Raw genomic sequence first — 23,364 nt, 5'->3', positions numbered from 1 at the left:
TTACTGGGATCGTGTTAATCAGCACGGTAAATTTGATTAAGTTTAGAAATGTTTGGGGGGTGGGATAGAGCGAATAAAGATGTGGACAAGGGCCCATTTAATATAAAAGCCCCCCTATGCTTTGAAAGACGCATCTGCGCACGTGTATTTTTACCAACAGAGCCAGTCTAGAATTCCACCGGGTCTTTTAGATAACACTGAAACCTTTCACAGTGGACATAAGGGAAACCAAACACTTCCCCGACCCCTAACCTCACGCACTGCAGTTTACAACCAAACACCACCTCCTGTGCATAGCAATGTAAAGATATACCACAAGCTTCCATCCTCAACCAGTGTTTCTATAAAAAGACTAGCCTAGTGCAGAGTTACTGAAGGCGTCACATCATTCTTAGTCTTTTAGCACTTACTTAGATGCTCAACACAGGCTTCTTCACTCAACTCTAAGGCCGCCAGCAGCACCTTCCATCTGTCACCATGGTCTGGTACTGGGACTCCTGGGGTGCACTGGATATGCGTCAGTGTGCTGTTACAAACGCCATGTACACTAGGGTTAGGCTCTGGCCCCACCATTCAAAATGCCATGTGTAATAGGGCCAGGCTCCGGCCACACTACTTAACTTTCAGTGTGCATAGGTACAAATACCTGAAAAAGGTGGGGGGGAATCCAGCCATGGTTACTGTGGGTATCCGTACATCTCAAGGTGGGTGCTGTTAACGAGGCAGTTGAGTGGAACATAAGGGGGATGGGCACAAGGAGGATGGTGCCTGCTTCAAATCCCCACACTTTCTTCCATTTTAACACTTGCGCTTGGTACCTATCAAACTATCCCAGCTCTGACTGTAGCCCAGGCACTAAGCTTACTGCACATTCGGTAGACAGCCCCACCCAAAAAAGGTGATAATACAAACATGTCTTCCTCATTATTTACCACACATTATCTATACTAGGATGTTTGTGCAATGTATTTTACTTCAGGCAGGTAAACGACCCCATTAATCTCGAGCAATAGACAAACAATAGACACCATCATCTAAACATCAAAACAAACAGAGAGAAAATACTTGTTATCACTGGGGTGTTTTGAGGTGCACGGCTCTCCTTTAGCTCACCACCCCCTGACTGTATGTAACCTTCAATATTTACCTTCTAAATCCTGTTACACTACTTGTATGCACCCCTACCAACTATCCTATTCGTACCTATATTCCGGGTACTCGCACCACTTGTATCTCCAGAACTCACTGATACTCTATGTTGCCGTACCTTGCATCTTCTTATCATTCCCTGTACTCTACTTACCTACACCCACAGTAATCTACAAACATAACCCACAATATCTCCCTCGCCAGTCATCTACACAAGAGAACGCATCCTTTGTCCTCTCATCCGTGTATTCTATACACCCAACATCCCATAACATATCCCGGTACTCTCAAACTCTGCACTGTACACACACTTATTACTCAACAGATCTTTCCTAGAATACTCCTACACTCTCTCAATCACTACTGTTAGTACTCTACCTACATGTTTCCTAATATGCCTCCAGTTCTCTATGCACCCATCATCAATAGTCTACACAACAGTTTTCCAGTACTGTACACTCAGTTCCCCTGCTAATGCCCCAAGATTCAATATATACCCTTTCCAGTACTCTCCTGACCTGCTACAGGAGTCTACCCACCTACATAGATAACTTATCAGCTCTCACATTTTCTCAACTAATGCTGGAGACGTTCATCCAGTCCAGGTTTTACCTTTGTGAAGCAATGACGCAGTCACACTTGAATACAAGCAGAAAGGATTATTCAGGAACACAAAAGGAAAGGTAAGCCCTGGTTCCTCAGGTGGCAGCACCAACTTACAAACTTGGCACATGCAGCTCGAGGGTAGAACACACAGACCGCATTTATGACATCATGGTAGGATAACGATTATCAGTGCTGAAGTGATATCCCTATCATAGGGAAACAAGATTAACAACCAAAACATTTTCCTTTACCGACAAAGTAAACACAGGGGTGAAGGAATCGAACATTACAAATCATAAACAAATAGAATAAAAATAATGATACCTCAATGTTCCACCTGCAATGGTAACATACATAACCCTGTGCTTCCATTGCATCACCTGCATCTCCTCTCCTAGTCTTCCTTCAATTTCCAACATTCTTCCATCCTCATCGATTGTCATCAACTACCATACCAATGCAATGTTATTCACACCGCACACGAACCCCATTCTTACCATAATTAATTTACTCCCCTTCTTATGCACGGCTATTCTCCACCTTTTTCATAGCCAAAGGTTATCCAAAATGACATTGCCTCCTTTGATTTTACTAACCGTACACGGAATAAAGTATTTAGATATGGCATCCCTTCTCCCTTTTTCCCTCTTAAGAACAATTTAGCAACGACGTAGATTTTTTTTTTTTTTTAAACAGATTGCATTTCTCTTGTAAGTAAAACTGTTGCTTGTCAGGTACCCGAGTTATGCATGGTTCAATAAGCCCACACCATCTTTGCTCTTCTTGCCTTATTATGCCTTTTCGCTACAGCCATCTGGATGGCCCTTTTTTAGATCTCGGCTTTAGGCAGTGCGCATGCGCGGTCTTGAAAAGAGACATGTTGTTTCTACTTTATGGGCTTCAGCCTGCCCAAAGCCTTCCGAATTTTTTTAGCTCCATCATATTTCTATTATGCGCTCTCCTTTGTCCATAGAATGCACAAGTCATGGCTCTTTCAGGGTTTATCCTTCCCCGAGAGCAGCGACCAGCTACTCCTAAACATACGCAGTGGACACTTAGGCATTGTTTCAGGACTACTTTTTTAAATTTCTTTAGGGGCACTTTTCACAAGCGCCCCTGTTTTTTTCTTTTTTTACCAGCACGGTTCTCAGTGGCAACAGACGGGCGAACCAGCGTGGATTATTTTCCCTTTCTGTTATCACGGGTGTGTTGGGGGTTCAAACTAATCCTAAAGTTGCTTGTTTTGGGCAGGACATTACAGCTTTTAACAACACGAGGCGCTCAGCGTCTGCTCAAAGAGCCGTCTCCCTTGAAGCCTGCAGTGCCTACCCCACCGCACTGCTACGCTCAAAGCAACCACCAATGGCTGTCTCTTTCACACAACAATTCCCCTCCTCCTAATACGAAACAAATTTCCCTGGCATCTGAAGGATTACCCGCCTCGACTGACCATGCCTCATATATGCGTGTTCAATGTGGTGCGTGCACCTCATCGGCGGGACTTCCAGACCACATCTTTGTTTTCCACCCCAAGCAGCCGTGCCACTACTGTGAATAGTGCCACGCCCTCCAAGACCAATTCCAAAATCACTGGGATGACGCCAGGGAGGCTGTGTGTTGGTTCTATGTCCACCACCCCATTCTCAGAGAGGCAGGGCACCTCTGTTTTCCAGCACTGGCCCCCCAGCAGAGAAATAGCAGCAGCACTCCCAGAGCTGCCATATTTAGGAGCAGGGAAGGCTATATCCAAGGTTCCACTTCCCCCTCTTATTAAGCTTCCTTCTTCCAGCTTTGTTCAGTGAGCGCCGGAGGTATGGGCCGGGCACACACACTGTGCGGCGAACCTTTAATCGTTTCCAGTGCTACCCTCCCTTCCCACCCCGCCTGATGTCATTCATCCAACATATTCCCCTACCGGCAAAGGTTCAGGAGCAGCACCCCATGCACTGCACATGTGTAGAACCAGCGTCCACATTAGGGCCAGGCAACATGCCAAGCACATTTATCTTAAATAACACTAGCTTTTATTCTGTTCGCAGTGGTTTACAACTTTGGCCAGTCATCATTGTAGTTTAGGGGATTTATTTCCCAAAAAGAATATTTTGTTTTGTTCTAGTCACATCCACTGCATCCTGTTTTGAGCGACAGCAGCTACAGGGAAGGTAGCAACCAGGCAGACTATAACAAACGACCTTTCAACAATCTAGGCCCTTTGTTGGTTGCACATATAGAGGAGAAAACATTCGCTAGGTTTCAATACGTCAGTAAAACAACAAGCATTGGCAAAGCCAGTCAGTCTCTGCAATCCGAGAGCTATAGGCGCTGTCAATGGTAATTTATTTGTGTACGGCTCAGGGGCTGGTTTTTATTAATATACACAATGCATTATCATTGCCAACGTCTATAGCTTTCCGATTGCCGAGACCTAATGGCATTGCCAATGCCTGTTCATGTTTTGCACACTCAATGATCATATTAGACTATGGGCTGTAGGTCAATGTCTTTGTGCTTCACCCTGCTACTATGGAGAAAAGTCAGGATTTTGAGTCTGGTTAACTAAACCCAATTATCTGTGACTGAGTAAGAAAGAAATCCTGCTCCTAAAAGAATCTCCCAAACAACCCTGTACTTCAACTAATAATGTGCTCTCTCTCACGAATACAACCTTCAACCATTTGGTTCCCACATCCACTTACACCACGGCAAATACTTTGTGTGACCTATACATTCCCAACAGATCTTCCTTCAAGCTTTCTGAAGGGTTTAAAAGCTCTCAGGACAGTCCTCACCTACTTTCAGTCATTTTGCACTCACTTTGCAATCAGGACACTGCTCTGTCCACTGGGATACCGCTGTATCATTTCATAAACACCATAATGCTTTTCACAGACTTCTCTACATGAGAGATCCAGCTGATGTGCTCATCACTGGCCATTTGACACACCCTGTCCCCAAACTCCTGGTAACGGTGCATGTCCTGCTCCAAGCTAAACCACATTGTAATTTCCCAAAAGTAGCTCATCAGACAGTTTGAAATATGAATGAACAAGCTCAATAGTCTTTGTTTTGCATCAAGTTTTGTTAATTTCAGTATATTTTATTAAGAACTTTTAATCAAATAAAGAAGATTGGGTGACTGAATGAGGCAAGAAGCTTTTGACTTCCTCCAACTAGTCACTGCAGCAACTAATTTGGCAAGCCATACATCATAGCCCTCTAAAGGACCGATTGCAATTTCTTCTGTTCCCATTCTCTGTATGTCTGAGCTGATGTTTGGAATGTGGAGACTGAATGATGCAATAGAAAGTGGGTTTGCTGTCTGCAGTGGAATACAGGAGATATGGAGTGTTGGAGGGAGGATTAAGCCCCAACAGGACCTACTTGCTGTTACTGTAAAACAGGAGCCTAACATGAAATTATTTACCTCCTACCCGAGTTGCGCCTGACCCTGGTATGAAGACCCTACCCTCTGGCCAAACATTTTGGAGAAGAGTTATGGACCTGCGTGAAAATGCCTTAAGACTCTGGTGGCAGTTTTGAGCTGTTTCAGCTAGAGATGCAGGCTGGTTGTGAGAAGAAAGATGGCCCTGAAACCATGGAGGACCAGTTTGGAGCCGCCCACCTTTAAATCCATTGTCAAGTGGGATCGGCTCAAGCTGCTGGGCAGAAGGGGCTCAGTGAGAAAGGTGGGCAAGGTCTGGCAGAGACAAGAAGCTACCCGAGGAGAATTCTGAATTGAGGTGATGAATCCGAGTGTATGGGCCTGAGCCTAAGGGCAATGATATGGAGATAGTGTTATAAAGACAGCATTGTGGAGACAGTGGGAAGCAGCAGAACATTTCCTTTACAGTAAACAGAACTCTGAAGTGACCCACAGAGTTTCATGCAGTTATACATGAAATGGTGACATAAGGAGCATTGCTGGCGAGTGATCAATAAGATTTCTGTAATGAGCTGACTGTGACACAGAGTGGTGCATACCTTTGGAGGGTCCGGTGTGATTTCGTCTTATTTTATGGTGCCCAGTGAGGATTGACTAAAGGAGATAAAGCAGCTTCTGGTAGCGCTGTGGGCAAGGCAACGGGCAAAGGACATCTGACAATAAGCAGCACCAGATCAATGAGGACTTTCCTCTCCAGTGCGAGTCAGTTGGTGCAGGAAGAAGATTGCGTGGTGTTTGGGGGGCATACCAACAAAACTTGCTCATGAGAGATACTTACGAATGTCTTGGATTCCAGATCTAAATGTCGGAGTGGAGGGGATGGCTTCGTAGACTTTGACTTTATGAAGGATAATTCTGGAGATGTTGAGAAAAGACTTTCAGTGGCCACCTGGATAATTTAGAAACGGAAGTAGGACTATCTCTAGGACATTAGAGAGACAAAATGTGTCCTGAACTCATTTCAAGTCGATAAATTGCCTGTATGGCATTTGCCAATGCAATGTTAAGAGGACTTTCAATTAGTCAGCAAGAATATTGGTATTCATAGAGTTTGTATTATCTGATGTACTTCTGTTAAGAAATGTACTTTGTTTCACACAAACTGTGAGGTTCATTAGGTTGGAGAACTGTTAGGATAGTGATTCTTGTGTATTCACACACTACACAATGCCACTCTACAACACTCCACACCACTGTGCGCTACTCCACATCACTATATCCCACTCCACTCTACCATATAGTACTCTACGCCACCCTACTTTAAGCCACTCAGTCTATGCCACTCAAAATCACTCCACACAATGCCAATCTCCACCTCTCTACTCCACGCCACTAGCTTTTAGCCATGCTGAACAGCAGCTAAGCTGTTGTACAACATGGCTAAAAGACATTGGCAATGCCAATGTTTAATCAGCAGGAGTTTCATGTAGAGAATTAGCAATATTTTTCTAAAGAGCTGCTAATTGGGAAAGTGTGACTGTTAAAACGAGAATCTTGAAAGGTGGCCGAGGATGATGGTTCTTTGGATTCACAGAAATTCAATTTTTATAAATTATTACAACCCTAAAGAGGATGAGAATGCATCTCTACAACAGATTTAGACTTCAATTTTAAACTGCAATGGCACTATCTTAATGGGAGATGACTTTATTGTTTTACAGAACCTGGAGATGTACGAATTGCATATGGATAAAAAAACAATTAAAACCTAAGACAGCTGCAATAATTGAGAGAATCAAATTGGACTATGGTGAGTAGGGAATTTTTATAACAGACAATATACCTGCTTTACTAAGCAATTTAAATCAGCCTCAAGGGAATGACTTTTTAAAAACTCTCTCAATCATTAATTAGAATAAATACAGCAATTCTAGGAAATGGGTTTTCAGAAAATTCAGTCGTTTTAATTAAGCTCTAAGTTGAACTGAGTAGAGGTGTCGGTAATAGATGGAATTTAGATAGATCTTGGTCATCCACTGACAACTGTAAGAAGGAAACACGGATGTCTATTGAGGAATTTCCTTGGCTCAAACATATTTCCGCCCCAATGGTAATTGTTTAGGAAACATTTGAAGTATGTTTTAGGGGCCAGATAATCACATACAAAGCACAGTAAAACAAACTGCATAACCAGGAAATCAAGATGCTACAGGAGAATTTAGATAGGGGGATGCAGTAATGTTTAGAATTGCAAACATTTTCCTCAAGCAAGGCACTAATTTGAGCTCGGCAAAATCTACATGACTTTCTTTTTAAAAGAAGAATTAGTAAATGAGGTAACAGCTGTGCAGACAGTTTATGAAGAAAGCAAACATATTGGGAAGATTTTAGCCTTGGCATCGAAAGTAAGATGTCCTAGTTCGCATAAAGAGGGTTTTAATTATTGATTATCTTTATCTTTGGTTGCCATCTGTAGTGCTATGCTTAATTTTATTAGAACTGCATTATCAATTAGGAAACGTTATGAATTGTGTTAGAAAATCCGGGTAATGCGATTGAAGGGTTTAAATCCATGCAGTTATTTTCGGATAGTGATAGGATACCCTGAAAGCTTAAGATCATGTTTTACATTTTTATATTGTGAAATTTAAGTATTTATCCACCCCAAATTGTTGTATTGGAAATTTTTTAAAGATGTTTTATGTATGATGCTTACTTTTATGATTCAATGAATCTAATAAAGTTTATTTGATGAAGATGGAATAGCAATAACATCAGAGATTATGAATCCGGTCATGAACAATTCCACAACAGTAATAGTAGTTAAAAGAATTTTCTGACTCACTACACTTCTCTCTATCAGGCCTGAGAATCTGCTTTGGAAGGTGCAATAATGAGTTTTTTTGCTTCGCACTGAAGCAAGAAAACTCATGGGCACTACCTCTTGAAACTATTATGTGATCAACAGAAGACTGTAAAACTTGGTTACATTAGAAGAATTTAAGGAGGCTTTGGCATCTATGGCAAATAGAAACAATGGCATCCCTATTGACGTTTATAAGGAGTGCTCTCCCCATCTCCAGGGTTTTATGTTTAATTACATTATTTTAGATGCTTCTATCCATGTCTCGTTCTCAGAATCAATCTCATTAAGCTTTCTCAAAAAGTCAAACCAACAAATAACCCCAACTCATATAGGCCTATTAGTCTGCTTAATGCAGATCATAAACTATTTTAGAATTTAACTGATCAAATTACTCTGGTTGGCCAAAATTTGATCCATAAGGATCAAAATGAATTTATTCCTCAGAGATAAATGATGATTAATACCAAGTATTTAATACAGGATATCGATTATTTTAAAATTAATATCAAAGCTGCTATTATAATGATAGATGCTAAAAAAGCATTTCACCTAGTAAATTGGTCAGTCCTGTTTCACATGCAGAGAGCCTTTTGTTTTTCAGAACAGTTTATTCAAATTTTAATAAATTAATACTCAGGGCTATTGAGTGAATCATCATCAATTCTAGCGAAGCTGGCCAAATTACAACATTCCATGGCACTCGCCAAGAATGCCCACTGTAGCCTATTTTATTTACTTTTAATCGAACCATTGGCTTAATTACTATGAAGTGATAGTGCTTTTACATACTGACCCTGGTGCATTCAAGTTAAATTGGTTTGCTGTTATTTTCATTTAGCAACAGAAGAAGTAAATATCCAGGGAGCTTTTGATCAGATGAGTGACTTTAATCTAATATGAGGATTTATGATTAATCACAGTAAATCTGAATTTTTTTTGTTTAACACCAAAGAGTCAGATCTCCCAATCCAAATCAGGGGACCAGTATTCTCCGATGCAGCACTCAATATTTAGGAGTTTGTCACATCTAATGTTTCTGATTTTTTTAAAGTTAAACTTCAGATCTATGTTGAATAAGGGGAAAAGTTGCTGGATAGATGGTATTTTTTGTTCTTATCGATTACAGGTAGAGTTTCACTAATTAAGACGATGATTCGACCCCTATTCTCATTTCTATTTTTAAATGTTTCGATTAAGTTAAATGAGGAATATTTTAAAGAGATTGATGTATTAATTAGGAAGTTCTTGAGGAGATATCAGCGTCGTTGCATTCAGCCGATTAATATTCAACTAAATAAAGATCAGGGGGCCTGGCATTACCCGATCTTTGCTTGTACTGTAAGCTGCCTTATTAGAAAGCATTTCCCAACTGTATAATAATTGTTTTTTGATAACTTTTTTCTTAGATTAATGCTAAAGGAGGCCGAGCTTCAACTTTCATATTTCTTAAAAACTAAGAAATGCCAAAAACACAAGATATAAAAAAGAGTGTGGCAGTCGCTACTTGGCTGCCGCGGAGAGCGGCACCAGGTGGACCGCGGAGACGGCCTGGAACTAGTTCAGGCACAGCCTGCAGCACACTTGTGGCTCCACTCACCATCGCTTCCATCTAGCCCGGCAGTTCGTCACATCAGGATTTAACTAGTCTAAATCGCAAAGTGGCACAGCAGGCCCTCAGAAGATCATTAAAAGACTCTTTTCACAAGCCTTAGGGCTCCCCAAGCCAGGAAAGCCCGGGACTTCAGCAGAAGAGGTGCTGAGGGGTGCAGCCCGCAGTACAAACATACAGGAACTCTAGCAATACAATAGCCCACAGCGGCACCAACACAGGAATTCTAGCAACTCACCAACCGAAATTATGCATTACGGGAAACAGAGGGGTCCGGCAGCCCCATCCAAGAAAAGGAAGCAGAGGGCTGACTGCATGAAACCCACAGCAGCATTCGACCAGATACTCGATTTATCATCGAATACACCATGGAGCAGCACAGCAACCAACTCCAATCCACGCATCTTGAAAGCCAGGTCCACTGACCCCAAGATCACCTATTCCCAACCAAAAATCACGTCCAAATTTGCCTATCTGAAAAACGGGGCTCCGACATTTTTTTCCAGCAATATGAGCATCAAGGGACTAACTATCCTCACCCCCTCAGGCCCAACAGTGATTGTCAGTAAGGTGGGCTACAACGTTAAACCCCTATCCTATAATTTAGCAAACCACCTAGGCACAAGTGACTTTTCAGAGCCTGCTGAACAAGATAGGGGCCAGCTTCACAAAGACACAGGGGTGGCTCCCTCCCCCCTGGGCAGTTCTGAGGGCCCAACTTCAGATGTAAACCTCAAAATCTGGAGCACAGCAGGATCACCAAAAGAACTGAATAAACTTCCAAATAAATAAATAAATAAATAAATAAATAAATAAATAAATAATCAGTTCAGATAGTAATGGTACTCTCACCAACTCGCCAGTATGGAACTGCACACAGCCCCTTCCCAATTCAGCTTCGGGTGGAGAAGATATCAGCCACTGCTCTTTTAGTTTGGAAAAAGAGGCAGAGGCAGAGGCAAAAAAGTGGGCTTCCCTTCCCGAGAAGGGCAACTCTGAATTAACAATTAAGTGATCAAACAGTGCATTCATCACTACACAGGGATGCTGCGAGCAAGCCTGACACACATCTCACAGGAAAACCAATGGGGTTGATGGACGGAGTGTTGAACATTGGAAGCACTTACCCCCAGTCAACTGATCTGGGTTTAATCCATCATCATTCTTTAGCCAACTCCTCCACCCCAGTTCAGACATGGCCATATGCAAATCAGTCTGACCCTGTGCCTCATGGGAACAGTCCAGCCCGAATTGCCAAGCCACGTCTTCCCTGGACTGGAAACAAGCATCCTGGGACCGGTTTCTGGCTAATCAGCCGTCATCAGCCAGGCTAGCTTGAATCCAGTGGCAAAGTGAGCAAGGGACCCACGTCTGGGCATACCCTGCCAACTTAGGGCAAACAAAGCAAAACCAAAAGGGGATGATGGACGGAGTGTTGAACATTGCAAGCACTCACCCCCAGTCAACTGATCTCACTGGGGCAGGGACAACTTCTGCTATCTCCCTATGACGAGGACTCCTCCGATCCTGAAAAGGACCTCTCCTACCTTCAATCTAAAGAGTGGGAAATCATGCTTTCATCCTGTGGAAAAGAAGCCCCCCACAACCTCGCTCCCTCATCTGCTTCAAACGGGAATGAGGAACACAAACAAGAGTCAGCCTGGTCCACAGTCTTGCACATTCTACAGATGTCAGTGGGCGCTATGACGTTCCAAGCCAACAAAATGGATATACAAATACGTTTATTAAACACCCTGTCCGTATATGTTGCCAGCATAGACGAAAAAAACCACAAACCTAAATAATCTGATAAAACGGGCCCAGGCAGATGCCAAACACCCGCCCCACAGCTGCAATTGCTTGCCAATTTTAGGAAAACTAAGTGCACTCCTGGATGTGATGTCAAAGCTTTTTGTGGACCTAAAGGAACATAACAATGCAAAGTCCACTACAGCAAGCGAAAGAGTCTGGGTCTTGGGTGAAAACCCAACAAACAACTTGCAAGAGGGGCTACTACCAGGGGCAATGGGGAGTTCGAACATTGACCCATCACAGCCTCAGGGCATATCAGACAGCTGTGGCGGAAGTAACAATCCGCAAGGGCCCACAGCGGCCGATAACTTAGAGTCTATTCCCACACACTCACCAGACCAGAAAATGGAGGAGGTTGACCGCAAGGTGAAACTAGCAAAAACGAGAAAAGGTCGAAATAAGATCCGACCTACAACATAAGAATCAGCGCACTATTCACGTTTTAACACCAGAACTCGTGTAGACTAGACTGGACACAAGAACCTAAATCGGCCCAGCGAGTCAGCAAAGGAAATGGATAACTCAACTTGTACTCCTAATCAGGTTAAAAAGCAACAGAGTGCAATCTCACCACCTATTGAGGCAAAGGCTACAGCAATAAGGATCTCCCCTGAGGCCTCCGCCAATACCCAATGGCAAGTTTTGGATTCCGTACCTCTGCCAAGTGGTGAAGAAGCACCTTGACAACAGAACCACTTGCCAGTAACAATAGAACTGTTAGACATGAAACAACCTACCTTGAAGAACCTGCACAAGCCAGCGCCTCGCGCACTACCCCATCACAGCCTTAAGGAGTCCAAAAGAACCATGCGTCACTCTTCCTCCACCCCTTCCAACTGTAAATCCTGTTACAGTCTCCAATATGCCTGTGGGAAGCGCCTCTATGCACCGCAGCAATCAGGTGGTGGTAACTCTGGGCCTACCTGGGGCAGCCTCCGTGTGGGCAGACTCTTCCTTGGAACCCAGTCTAACTAACCACACCTTCCCTGAGGGAACAATCTACCTGCAATTACACTTGACGGCCACCCCTATACACAGTCAGCACACACATCATCTGCATATATATTATTTTATCCAGAGTACAAGTCAAAAGGCAGTTTCGACATCTTAAATCGGGGGAATATCCTGAAGTTAATACAAGCAACAGGCCTGATGGAAGAAGTCACATCCCATGAGCTACTCTTCATTGAGTTCATCGCACCAGGGTTAGGACAGTCCAATGAATCCACTAAAGTCACCTGGCGATCAACGGAGTTAGTAAATAAGATCCTGAGATACATGGACATCTTTAAGCAGTGGGGCATTTCCCTTATCTCTGGGAAGGAACCAGGCTATCCTTACATCCTCGATACCGCACCATACGTGGCGAGTTCAAGAGCGCCGCCAAGACTGGTCTATTCGGTCCTAAGGAGCGCCCTAAGCAAAACCCCTGTCATTAGCCTAAGGAACATAAGTGGTGGCCACCACGCTCAATCTGTGGGACCAGCTAGAGTCGACACCTGGTCATGGTTGTCGGGGACTTTGAACTCAACTCGACTGCTACGGTAATAAAGCAGCGGCAACGTCGACCTTGCAGGAAGCCCACTTAAGATATGTTCCTGGAATGTTAACGGCCTAGCAAATAAACTGAGTGACCAGGGTACTGTATCCTACTTACGTTCCTTTGAAATAATTCTATTGCAAGAGACATGGCTTCATAAGCCACACCACCTAAGAAGGGTTCAAAATCCATCAAACTCTGCAACCAAACTAAAGACCCTTGGCCGTAGTAGGAGAGGTCTAGCAATCTACGTATCGACAGCGCAATCCGCTCTTGGGATCATGGAAGTGGTACCCCAGGGCTTCATGTAGTACGCACTTCACTTAGAACCCCCAATGGCCAGTCAAGGAGTCTAACCTTGATGAATGTTTAAATCCGCCCAAACTCGGCCTCTAGGTCAGCGCTAACTGAGGAGCTGACTTCAATGGTACTAAAAGCGAGATCTGGAAATCCCAACACAGACATTTTAATCTCAGGAGACTTCAACATGGGGCTGATATCCGATCTTCACGCTAATGAGATAACATAGCCGCAGGAAGGCGACTGGGCCATCCCATCGCAAGATCGCCCCGGGTGGGGCAAAGTAGGCCCAAGGAGCGAGCCCTTCAAGACAATTTGGAACATCTCTGTTGAAGAGCCCTTAATGGCCGTTTTCATCCTGACAAGCCACCTGGTCTCTCTTACTTAACCAAAACCGGGGCCTCCCTGATTGATTACTTGTTTGCCAGCCTCCCTCCATTGAATCAAGTCTCCACATTTGCCAGCCTCCCTCCATTGAATCAAGTCTCCACATTTGGTTTTGGCAATAAAATGGACAGTAATCACCGTCCGCAAGAGCTCTCCCTCAACATTAGGCTGCTGCAACATGATACGGCAGCGGGCCAAGACTTTGAAAGTCATACCATTAACTTAAAACGTATTAAGTGCACTGCAAACAATCTTCCCACTTTGGCGATAAAAGCCAAGCAATTACTTGTCAACATCTACGGGACAGAGGGAGACCCACTCGCCAACTGGTCAACGTTCTCGGAAAAATTGGCGGCCTGGTTTGCAAGACCAATACAGAGCATACAAGTGAATGGGTCCATACAAGTGAACTTCTCCACTCCCGCAATACAAAGTATAAATAGGCTGTAGCAAAAAGTCAAAACGACACCAATGGATCAAAAAATAATAGGCAAATTAAGAGGGGCGCGTAGACATTTGAAGGTGGCCAAATGTAAACATCGAAGGAACACCTGGAACTCATTTTGGCCAAACTACTTCACGACATAAGGACCAGCAACTCCGCTAGGTTCTGGCACACCATAAACGGCCTAGAGGGCGTGCCTCCTAAGGTAGCCTCCTGTAATATCTCGGAGTCACAGTGTTACCTTTTCTACATGACCATTTCAATGTCCTTCCATTGTCAAACCAGAACTGAGAACAGATTGAAGACCGTATGGGTAGCAAGGCCCGGGAGGTTCAAACCATTACCCACAACGAGTCATCTCTTAGACTCTCTTTTACAGACGCATCAATCCAAAAGCAAATTGCAAAGGGACACAAGGACGGGGCCCCTGGCCCAGGTGGAATATCACCAGAATACCACCAGGATTCAGCTTTCTGGGCCACTCGACTAGCCCCTCTCTACTTATCTATTTTAGAAAAGAGCTTGATACCAGCCTTAATTGACAATGAAGCGAAATACTTCACAGGAGTACGGCTGGACTCCCTACGATCATGGACTGAGTCAAATTTAATCATACGACCAAACCAGACAGGATTCACAAGCAACACCGGGACATCAGTAAATCTTATCACACTTTCTTTCTTAATCGACCAGGCCAAATCCAATATTAGCCCCATATACATGGGCTTTATAGACTACAAATCTGCCTTCGACACGGTCAACAGAAGGAAGCTGTGGCAGAAACTCTTCCTGCTCAACATTCTAAACAGCCTACCCAGGGCCTTGCAGCTCTTGCATCACGACACGTGGGTCAGGATGAAGATTGGGGACGGTTTGCATCTGTCCCGACCCATAATAATAACGCAAGGCCTTAAGCAAGGCTGTGTCCTTGCTCCTATGCTTTTCAACCTATTTCTGTCCGACCTCTCTGCAGTTCTCGATTCAGTCAATTCGCATCCACCCAAACTGGGAGGCCTCCGTTTATCCAACCTACTCTATGCCGACGACCTGGTTCCTCTCAGCCGTACAAAGGTTGGCCTACAACATTCCTGTAAGCGACCGCCACATACACAAATAGGAATGGCTTATAGATAAATAAAAAGAAAACCAAAATCCTTACGGTCCGCACAACTGGGACCAAAAAGCCAGTATGGTCCCTACATCAGGAAAGAATAGAAGCAACCAGATGACACAAATATCTAGGCGTCCTCTTCAACAACAACGGCAGGTACGCGAGTCAGTTGGCGGACCTAAAATATAAAGGTATTGCGCTGTCTTTCGCACTTAGATCTGTCTACAAAAGACTAAATGGCCCTTCCTTTGCTCCAATCCTCCAGGTGGCCCAGGCAAAGATTATTCCAACCCTAACATATGGGTATGAGGCTCTGAAAGGGCGGGGCAGTGGGCAAGTGGACAAAGTAGTCGCAAACATTTATAGAACATTCTTCCAGCTTCCCTCTTACACATCACCAGCACAAATTAGACTGGAATTTGACATCTGCAGACAGGCACTGGCCAGTATGGCGGCCTTCCTAATAAGCTGCCACAAGCTTAGGGCATCTAAGGAAGGCACTCTGGCCCACGACCTATGGATCCACTTGAATACAAATCGCAGGTCGGCAGGTTACCATTACCTGTCCCGAGCCCTCAGTTCTCCTGGCTTGACACCCCTTTGGGACCTACGTGTCAGCCAACACGAATTCAAGAGGTTAGCAAAAATCAGTACGAACCGACTTTCCTCATTAGAAGATAGGGCCAGCCTCTCTGTTCGGAATCATGGTTGGATGACTTTACGCACCTATTTACAACTGAAACCCCAACACTACCCAACGATCACCTTTAACAAACGCATTAAGCTACAGTTTCTAAAGCTGAGAATGGGGGTGATCCCCCTATCCTGTCACTTCCCAAAATGGAAAAGACATTGCTCTGGAAATGTGTCGGCTCTGCAGCCAACAGAAGGAGGACATAATACACGTAATATTCCTGTGTTCCAATCTCTTAGAAGATAGAAGGGCCCTGCTACGAAGGGTTTGGATTGCAAAAGATACAAGATCCTGCAGAGGAGCGGTTTTGGCTTGTTTTGACCCCTTGACTACTACCCCGAACTATGCTTTGGTCAGATTTATGGATCGCTTGATCAAGAAGCTAGAGGAGGTAAGATGTGCACACAATGGACAGAGAGGTAACCTGTCTCCTCGCCTTCACTGAGCCTATTGCCTCCAGGCATCGACCAACAGACATGCTTTCGACTTCCAATCAATACACGGCACAAGAGGAGTTTGTCTATACAGTTTTCTTCAACCTCTCCCCTTCATTAGGAAGATGCCAAACTCTTTTCTTCAAACAAACATAATTCACAGAGAATCATGGACTGTGCACCAGGCAAGAGGCTTTTATGTCGCAATGATTCTTTTTTGATTCCCAACTGCTTAAGCCAAAACTGAATACATTTTTAGACTTTAGGTTTTAATGATGTTCTTAACTTCACTGTCAAAGCCAGTACCCAAGGACATAATTATGTTTTTAACTCTATTGTCAAGGTTAGTACCTAGCAATAAACCTCTGTCTCTATATACTGTAGCAAAGGTTTTTTAACAAATCATGCAATAAAGAAAAATTAATACATGGAAGACCTGGGATCAAGTTATGTTACAAGGGAATAAGAGTGGCTTTATTCTTTGCGCATAATATGAATTTCTTGAGTTTTTCTACAGTCCTAGGGAATTTTATGCAGCAGGTGTCGGCCCTTTTTTTTAAGAATAAATTCTGAGGAACTGGCAGCTGGTATAAACAATTTTATCAGGACATGCAGGATCACGTGATCCCAAATTTTGTACTTAAAATCCAAACAGCAACGACTGCAAAATTCTCCCTAAACAATGGTCAGAGAATTTGCTTTTAAGGTATAAGCATTTTAGAGCTGCCAATTTTAAGAGAATGGAATTCTTTGCCAGATGGATATTTTACTATATGCCACAGTTTCTACATAAATATTTTCCCAAAGTCTCAAATCAATGTTTTAGATGCAACATAATAGTACCAGGGCACTGAGGTCACACATTTTATGCCTGTCAAGCACTGGAGACATTCTGGAGCCAAATATTAGGATTTATAAGCCAGCGGCTTGCAAAAAGGGTGGCACCAGAACCATCAATAGAGTTATTTGGCCTTCTAGATAATAATGGGACACAACTAAAAAGCAGAAGAATATTTTGATATCAATCTCAATAATACGATCATTAATTTTGCAACATTGGAAATCTATAAGATTTCCTTTGTTTAGTCTATGGCAGGCAAAAATGCAAAGCTTAAGGAAGGTTGAATATCTATATGGCAGAAGAACTAATGAACTGAGGAAATATGAAGAGCTTAGGTACTTTTTTCCTGAGGAGCAAGGTTATGTGATTTTATGTAGAAATTGATAGAGCATTTTATTTGGCAGTTTTAATTTTACATGAATTCTCTGTACTCATTTTGAATAAGCTTTTTTAATTAGCCATATTTATATTTGCAATATTTTTATAAGTATATATTTATATTATGCGTAATACAAGTGCAACTAAGAGTATTGTGGAAACCTTTTTGTGTATGATCGAAACTGCTTAATAATTTATTTATTTTTAAAAGCTTCTACTGGAGGCTGTCACCATAATGTTCGGAAGACACCGACTTTTTCTGGTCAGTTTTCAGACGGTACAGGGTGCAGATTATGTGCTTTATTTAGCACATGATCATATTGGTCTGCCCAGCTAGTGTAACTGGGAGTTGGTTTGTTAGATTTTAGGTTACACTTTTGTGTGCCCGTGTGTTGTGGTGTTGTGTGCTGTCCTTGCTTGTGGAAGATGCAGAAGGTGTGAAGGTTTGTTGCGCAGCATTGTTTAGTTACCTTATGCGGATGTCTGGGGAAATTGCGAATGAGAGTAGTTGCAATCCAAGTTTTGTGCTGAAGTCTGGTCAAGGGAGTTTTGAGTTAAGGTAATGTATAGTTATACTTTCCATTTGTAATTTGGATTGTACATGCAGATTGGGGTATGATGGGGAAACCCTTGTTGAAGAAGCAGGTGGGTTGCATGCCCCCGCTGACGTCTGACTGGGAAACCATGACTCCATGTCCTTTGTGAATAAATGGTGTGAGGCGTCAGAGTGTATAGACGTAGTAGTAGGACCTCATGTCCGCGGAAGTAGCAAGACTCTCACGTCTTGGATCATTGTGCAACAGCTTATCACAACCTAGTTGTTGTCTTGTTCCTTTCTTTGGCACGTGGTGTGAGGAGCCTCATGTCTTGACCAGTTGCCGAGTTTCTGTGACTTTTATTTTTTGCTTTTGTGCCTCTGCATGGGTACTGGAGAGATTAAGAGGATATTGTTGCATGAATATGTAAGTTACACAAGTTAGAGATTTAATATTTGTGAATGCTTGTGCCTATATTTTATTTGCAAGAAAAATACTTATTTTTGTTGTTTGTAGGAAAGGAAGGTTGGTATTATCCTGTGTGTTCCCATTCCATGTATGTCTGAGATGATGTCTGGAATGCCGAAAGTGGAATGCAGAATTATTAATGTAATAGAAAGTTGGCCTGTAGTCTGCAGGGGAAGCCATGTGATAGGGACAGGAGGCGGCACCTCCTTCACAATGACTGAGGAGCGTCGCCCCACTGCCTTGCTCAGAGCTGGCAGGTGAAAAATAAAATGTTCTATTATAGTTTTCTTTTTCATAAGCCAGCGCGTGCAGGGAGGGGCGGGTCGAGGAGTGCTATGTGCACTTCTAAGTTTGGGGTTTGTGTGTTTGACGGCAGTCTCAGGCCGGCCAAACAAACATGCGCACTCAGGTTTCACCAACCCAGCTGTATTCAACAGCTGGGATGGAGAAACCCCACAGACTCCCTGTCCTGAGCGGAGCATCTTTTCAGCCCGCTCAGGCCAATCCGACAGCTTAAGGTAAATACCTTTTTTTTTTTTTTTTTTAATATACTTTATTATTAACACCTTACCACACTCCCTTCTCCGCCTTCCTCCCCTCCACCCTTTGATTGTGGCGGCCGCCAGTGGGAACAGCTGTAGGGAGAATGAAGACCCAACAGGACCTACTTGCTATTGCTGTAAACTGAGGGTCTAACAAGAAATAAAGATTGTAGCTCCTACCTGAGTGGCTAGAGATTCTAGTAATAAGACCCTGCCCTCTAACCACAACACTGATTTCAGTCACAAGAAACATTTCCACTAACTGTGATGATCGTCAAACCCTCACCTTAGAAATCAACCTTCTCTTCACATTTCCCTACCCTTCAGCATCCAATACAAACACACAGAAAAGACCATGAGAAAAATGTGATCCCGAGTGTACTTTGGGTACAGCTAGCTGGCAAATGACCACTGGATGACTGTTAATCAATTCGGCCAATGGTTCACAAACAGTTTCAACAAAGTCTCACAAAACTGGAATTGCCAGATGGTGGGCTGGTTCAATTCAGGTGTAAAATTACAAAAAAGAAATAATTACGAATTGAAGAAAAACACACAGCACTGACAAAAAAAAGAAAAAAGAGACCGTACACACTATACAAAGTAACAATAAAGGAAGTCAAGTGATCAAACTTCTCAGGGAGTTTCTCTGATCCTCCATGCCAAACTAAAGAGTCTTTTAAAACCATGAGCTCTGGGGCCAGGATTCCAAATCAAACCACGAAAATTACTTGGAAGAGCTCTTCAATTCACTGATTGATTATTTTATTGAAAAAGTAAGCAGTCTAAAGGGCCATTTCATGAAGAAAAAACGGTGTCATCTCATTCACTCATATTCCAAGCACCAAAACTACTTAAGCAAACTCTGCATGTATCAATAGGAGATTTTACCAACAGACTTAGCACTTCGTATATTAAGCCACAATATAAGAAGCAAGGGCTTAATGATTCTGACTCGGGAAGCTATACGTCAAAATCCGATAGAGCGTTCATTGGGAAACTCATTAAAAAAAATGAATAAATCAGCTTTCATTGGGATCACCCCAGACCACCTCTTTGGCCGAATGGAGAGTGGGTGTAGACTGGTGCGCCCAGCAGTAGAAGCCTGTTTATGCTGCAAGAGGTTGGCCACAAAAACAAGGGAAGATCTGGGGGAAATATTATGGTTTGGATTTATAACTTTGGGCTGTGATATCTGCACTGTGGTGCTATTGCAACAATTGTGGTGTATGTGTTTGAAAACAATAAAACTTGTTTAAACTTTTTTTTTTTTTTTTTTAAAGCAGCTTACATACAAATCTCGGATTTCCTCAAATAAAACCACCTCTTCTCTGATAGACTGGTTTCTTGCCAGGAAAAGGCACTAAATTGGTGTCCATTGCAATCTTTGCTGAACCGAAGAATATGGGTTATAAATGTGCGGTTGCCCTCTCATCCAACTCATCATCGGCCTTCGGCACAGTCAGCCACGGCTCCAAATGTTGAGCTTCAGTGGAAACCAATGAACAGTTCTTAAATGGTTTAAGACATACCATGCAGAAACAGACCAAATCTTCATGCTTACTTTGTTCTGCACACTAGTTTACTAATTGAGTAGGTGGCCCCAAAACTCTACCATAGCTCCCTTGCTATGTAATGTTTCCCTGTACCCACTGACAGGAAACACAAGAAACTCTCAATTATAATTGCTAGAACCATATTGGCAACACTCAGCTCATCCTAAAGCTAGAAAAACCATGAGACCTGGACACAGCTGAATTTTCATTACTATTGAGGGCAATAGGCACGAGGATGCAACAGAATCCTGTGAAAATAAAATCTTTAAAAAGAGACTTCCTCGCTTATAGAACACAGCAAAAATATAGCCACACCACCGTCTGGTCAAAGGATATTGGGCCTCTCCAAACACTGCTACAATAGTAACGCACCTAGGAGTTAATATGGTCTTCCACCACAGGTCAACCAAGGGACCAACAATGCAATATTCACAATTAGACTTTTGCACAGCATCTTTTCTAAGCTAACGGGGTCCTGGTCGCCAGAGTACCCGTGATGTCATGCATCGAGTATGCCAGTGGCTTTACACTGGGCTCCCAAAACACCTACTCGGCAAATTTCTATGGATCAAGAATACTTAAAACTAGACAAGTGCTATACTTGAGCAGGCACAATTACATCACCCATTTCCTCACGGCTACGCACGGACTCTGTGACTAGAGAAATCACATTAAAAGCACTCTGCACTGTCCAACCGAAGATCAAATGATCAGGACTAGATCTTCTTTTGATCAAAGCTCAGGCTTTAATGCTAAAAGTGGACTCTCAGACGCTGTGCAGCACTGCTCCCGACAATCTCCCCAAATACTCCCAATTTATTTTTTATATTAAAAGAACGCATTTCTTTGGTCAGTTCTTTCTCTGTAGTTACTTTCAAGATCTGGAACATGCACACAAAGAAAATAAGGATCACCAGCAACTACAATGAGTTTGAACAAACATTAAAATCTGTTTATTTTCTGAGGCATAATACCAAGTGAGATAAAATCAGAAGTAATACCAGGTAATATATGCACCCCACCATCCTCTTACACTCCTCCTCTGTAGTGACACGATTCCTCTATGCATGGTTAAACGCAGAGGTGCTCTAGGCATTATGATCACACTACATTTCCAAAATAGGTCACCCATTACAGTTCACATAGGCCTAACTACAAACAACACATATTCAAATTTGTACTTTTAAAGGCACCCAAGAACTTTATGCAGAACTAGAGGCCAGGGCTCTCTAGTTTCGCAGTTCCAATTTCTTTGAATTATGTTCCTTGTACTCAAGGTTTTATACTAGGCTAAAGAGCACTAAAAAATCCAAGCAAGCAATGAAAAAAACAAAAGGACTGAATTTTCCTTTCCTGCATGGAACTATGCCACTTGAGAGCTCCCCCACCTCGTCAAGGTTACGAAGCACTATAGCTATGATGCAGAGTTGCTCTATAATGGTTCAGAAAGCATGCATGCCAATAGACCAAATTATTCAGGGGGAAGGACTACCAATTTTTTAAGACAAAAATAGCTTTATTTTAGGTGCTTGAACATAAGCGAATGGGGACAATGCTCCCCTATTTTAAATTTTTTTCAAAATCTCTAACTACCCAGTTTGATCAAGCTGGCGTGTATGAGAAAGTCATTTATGCATTAAAAGGGGTTAAGGAGTGCTATATCAATACCATACCAGTACCCCACCTTTAAAACTTTACCCACCTATATATGTACCAATGCTGTAAGCTAAGGCAGTGAGAATTTTAAGGCAAAACTCTTTTATAGTAGCCTTCTCCTTTGTAGCTTTCTCCTTTTCAGGGGTTTCTCTACTTAAATGCACTCCTCTAAAACTCCTTACCTGCTTCAAAATGTTAACGTGATGTAAACACTTGAATCTTGTACACTAACTCACTCACCTGCCCCCGCCTTCATGACGAGACATAGCTGCTCCGGAGGGTGGGGGCGAGGGTTCTTCGCCCAGCGATCAAGAGAGTTGGGGAAAGGGTGTTCAGGGCTCCCTCGTGCCACCGATTAGGGAGACTGGTGACTTCCGGGTAGAGACCACGGCGCGTGGGGGGTGCTGTAATCTAACTGCCGGTAAGGGGGCGCAAGGGGCCCCTTAGGCTCATCATCTTTCCCAGTGTGGGTCCGTTCCGGATCCCTCCGCCATCTTCCACGCACCATAGTGCGGTTCACATAACCACCCGCAGATTCCTCCGCCGCCGGGGGGGAGAGGAGGGCGGAGCAGCCGGTGACGTCAACAGTGCGTTCCATGGACGTCAGTGGAATCCCTTCGAGCATCAATGGGCTAAAAATAGCAGCTGAGGCGGCGGGGCCTGGAATAGAGTCTGTGACTGAGGCCTTCCCCCCCCGCCCGGGGGCCCTCGACGGAGAAATACTACACGCGCTCACGCCAGACTCTTCTACGCAGAAGAATGGGAACCGGAATGGATTACTCTATCCTCTTCCCCCACCCCTCAAGAATGCAGCCACCGAGGTAAACACGAGCGAAGAGGGCCATGAACAGAGATAGATTGGGACCTCGTGGGATGCGTCTCCGGAAACACTGAACGCACACTACTTGGCATGCACAACAGTCGTACTACTAATGCCCGTGACCCTTGACCTAAAGCCCCCTCCTCCACCGTAGAGCGCATGTACTGCCTTCAGGGAAACAAAGTCCAAAACAAACTTGTATGGCAGCCAAAGTTTACGTTACAACTGCAAT

General features: G+C 43.4%; 1 protein-coding gene across 1 annotated transcript in view; it reads right to left on the bottom strand.

Annotated features, from left to right (window-relative positions):
* The window catches only part of NR4A1 (nuclear receptor subfamily 4 group A member 1), an 85,341-nt gene extending 62,518 nt beyond the window's left edge, over nucleotides 1-22,823 (bottom strand). Inside the window, exon 1 of the mRNA XM_085600353.1 lies at nucleotides 22,553-22,823. The gene's annotated coding sequence lies outside the window, so the exon portion shown is untranslated. The remainder of the gene's footprint in view (nucleotides 1-22,552) is intronic.
* Nucleotides 22,824-23,364: the final 541 nt, after the last annotated feature.

The sequence above is a fragment of the Triturus cristatus genome, chromosome 4_2 (assembly GCF_964204655.1).
Source record: "Triturus cristatus chromosome 4_2, aTriCri1.1, whole genome shotgun sequence".
Lineage (NCBI taxonomy): Eukaryota > Metazoa > Chordata > Amphibia > Caudata > Salamandridae > Triturus > Triturus cristatus.
This window is presented reverse-complemented; position numbering and strand designations above follow the sequence as displayed.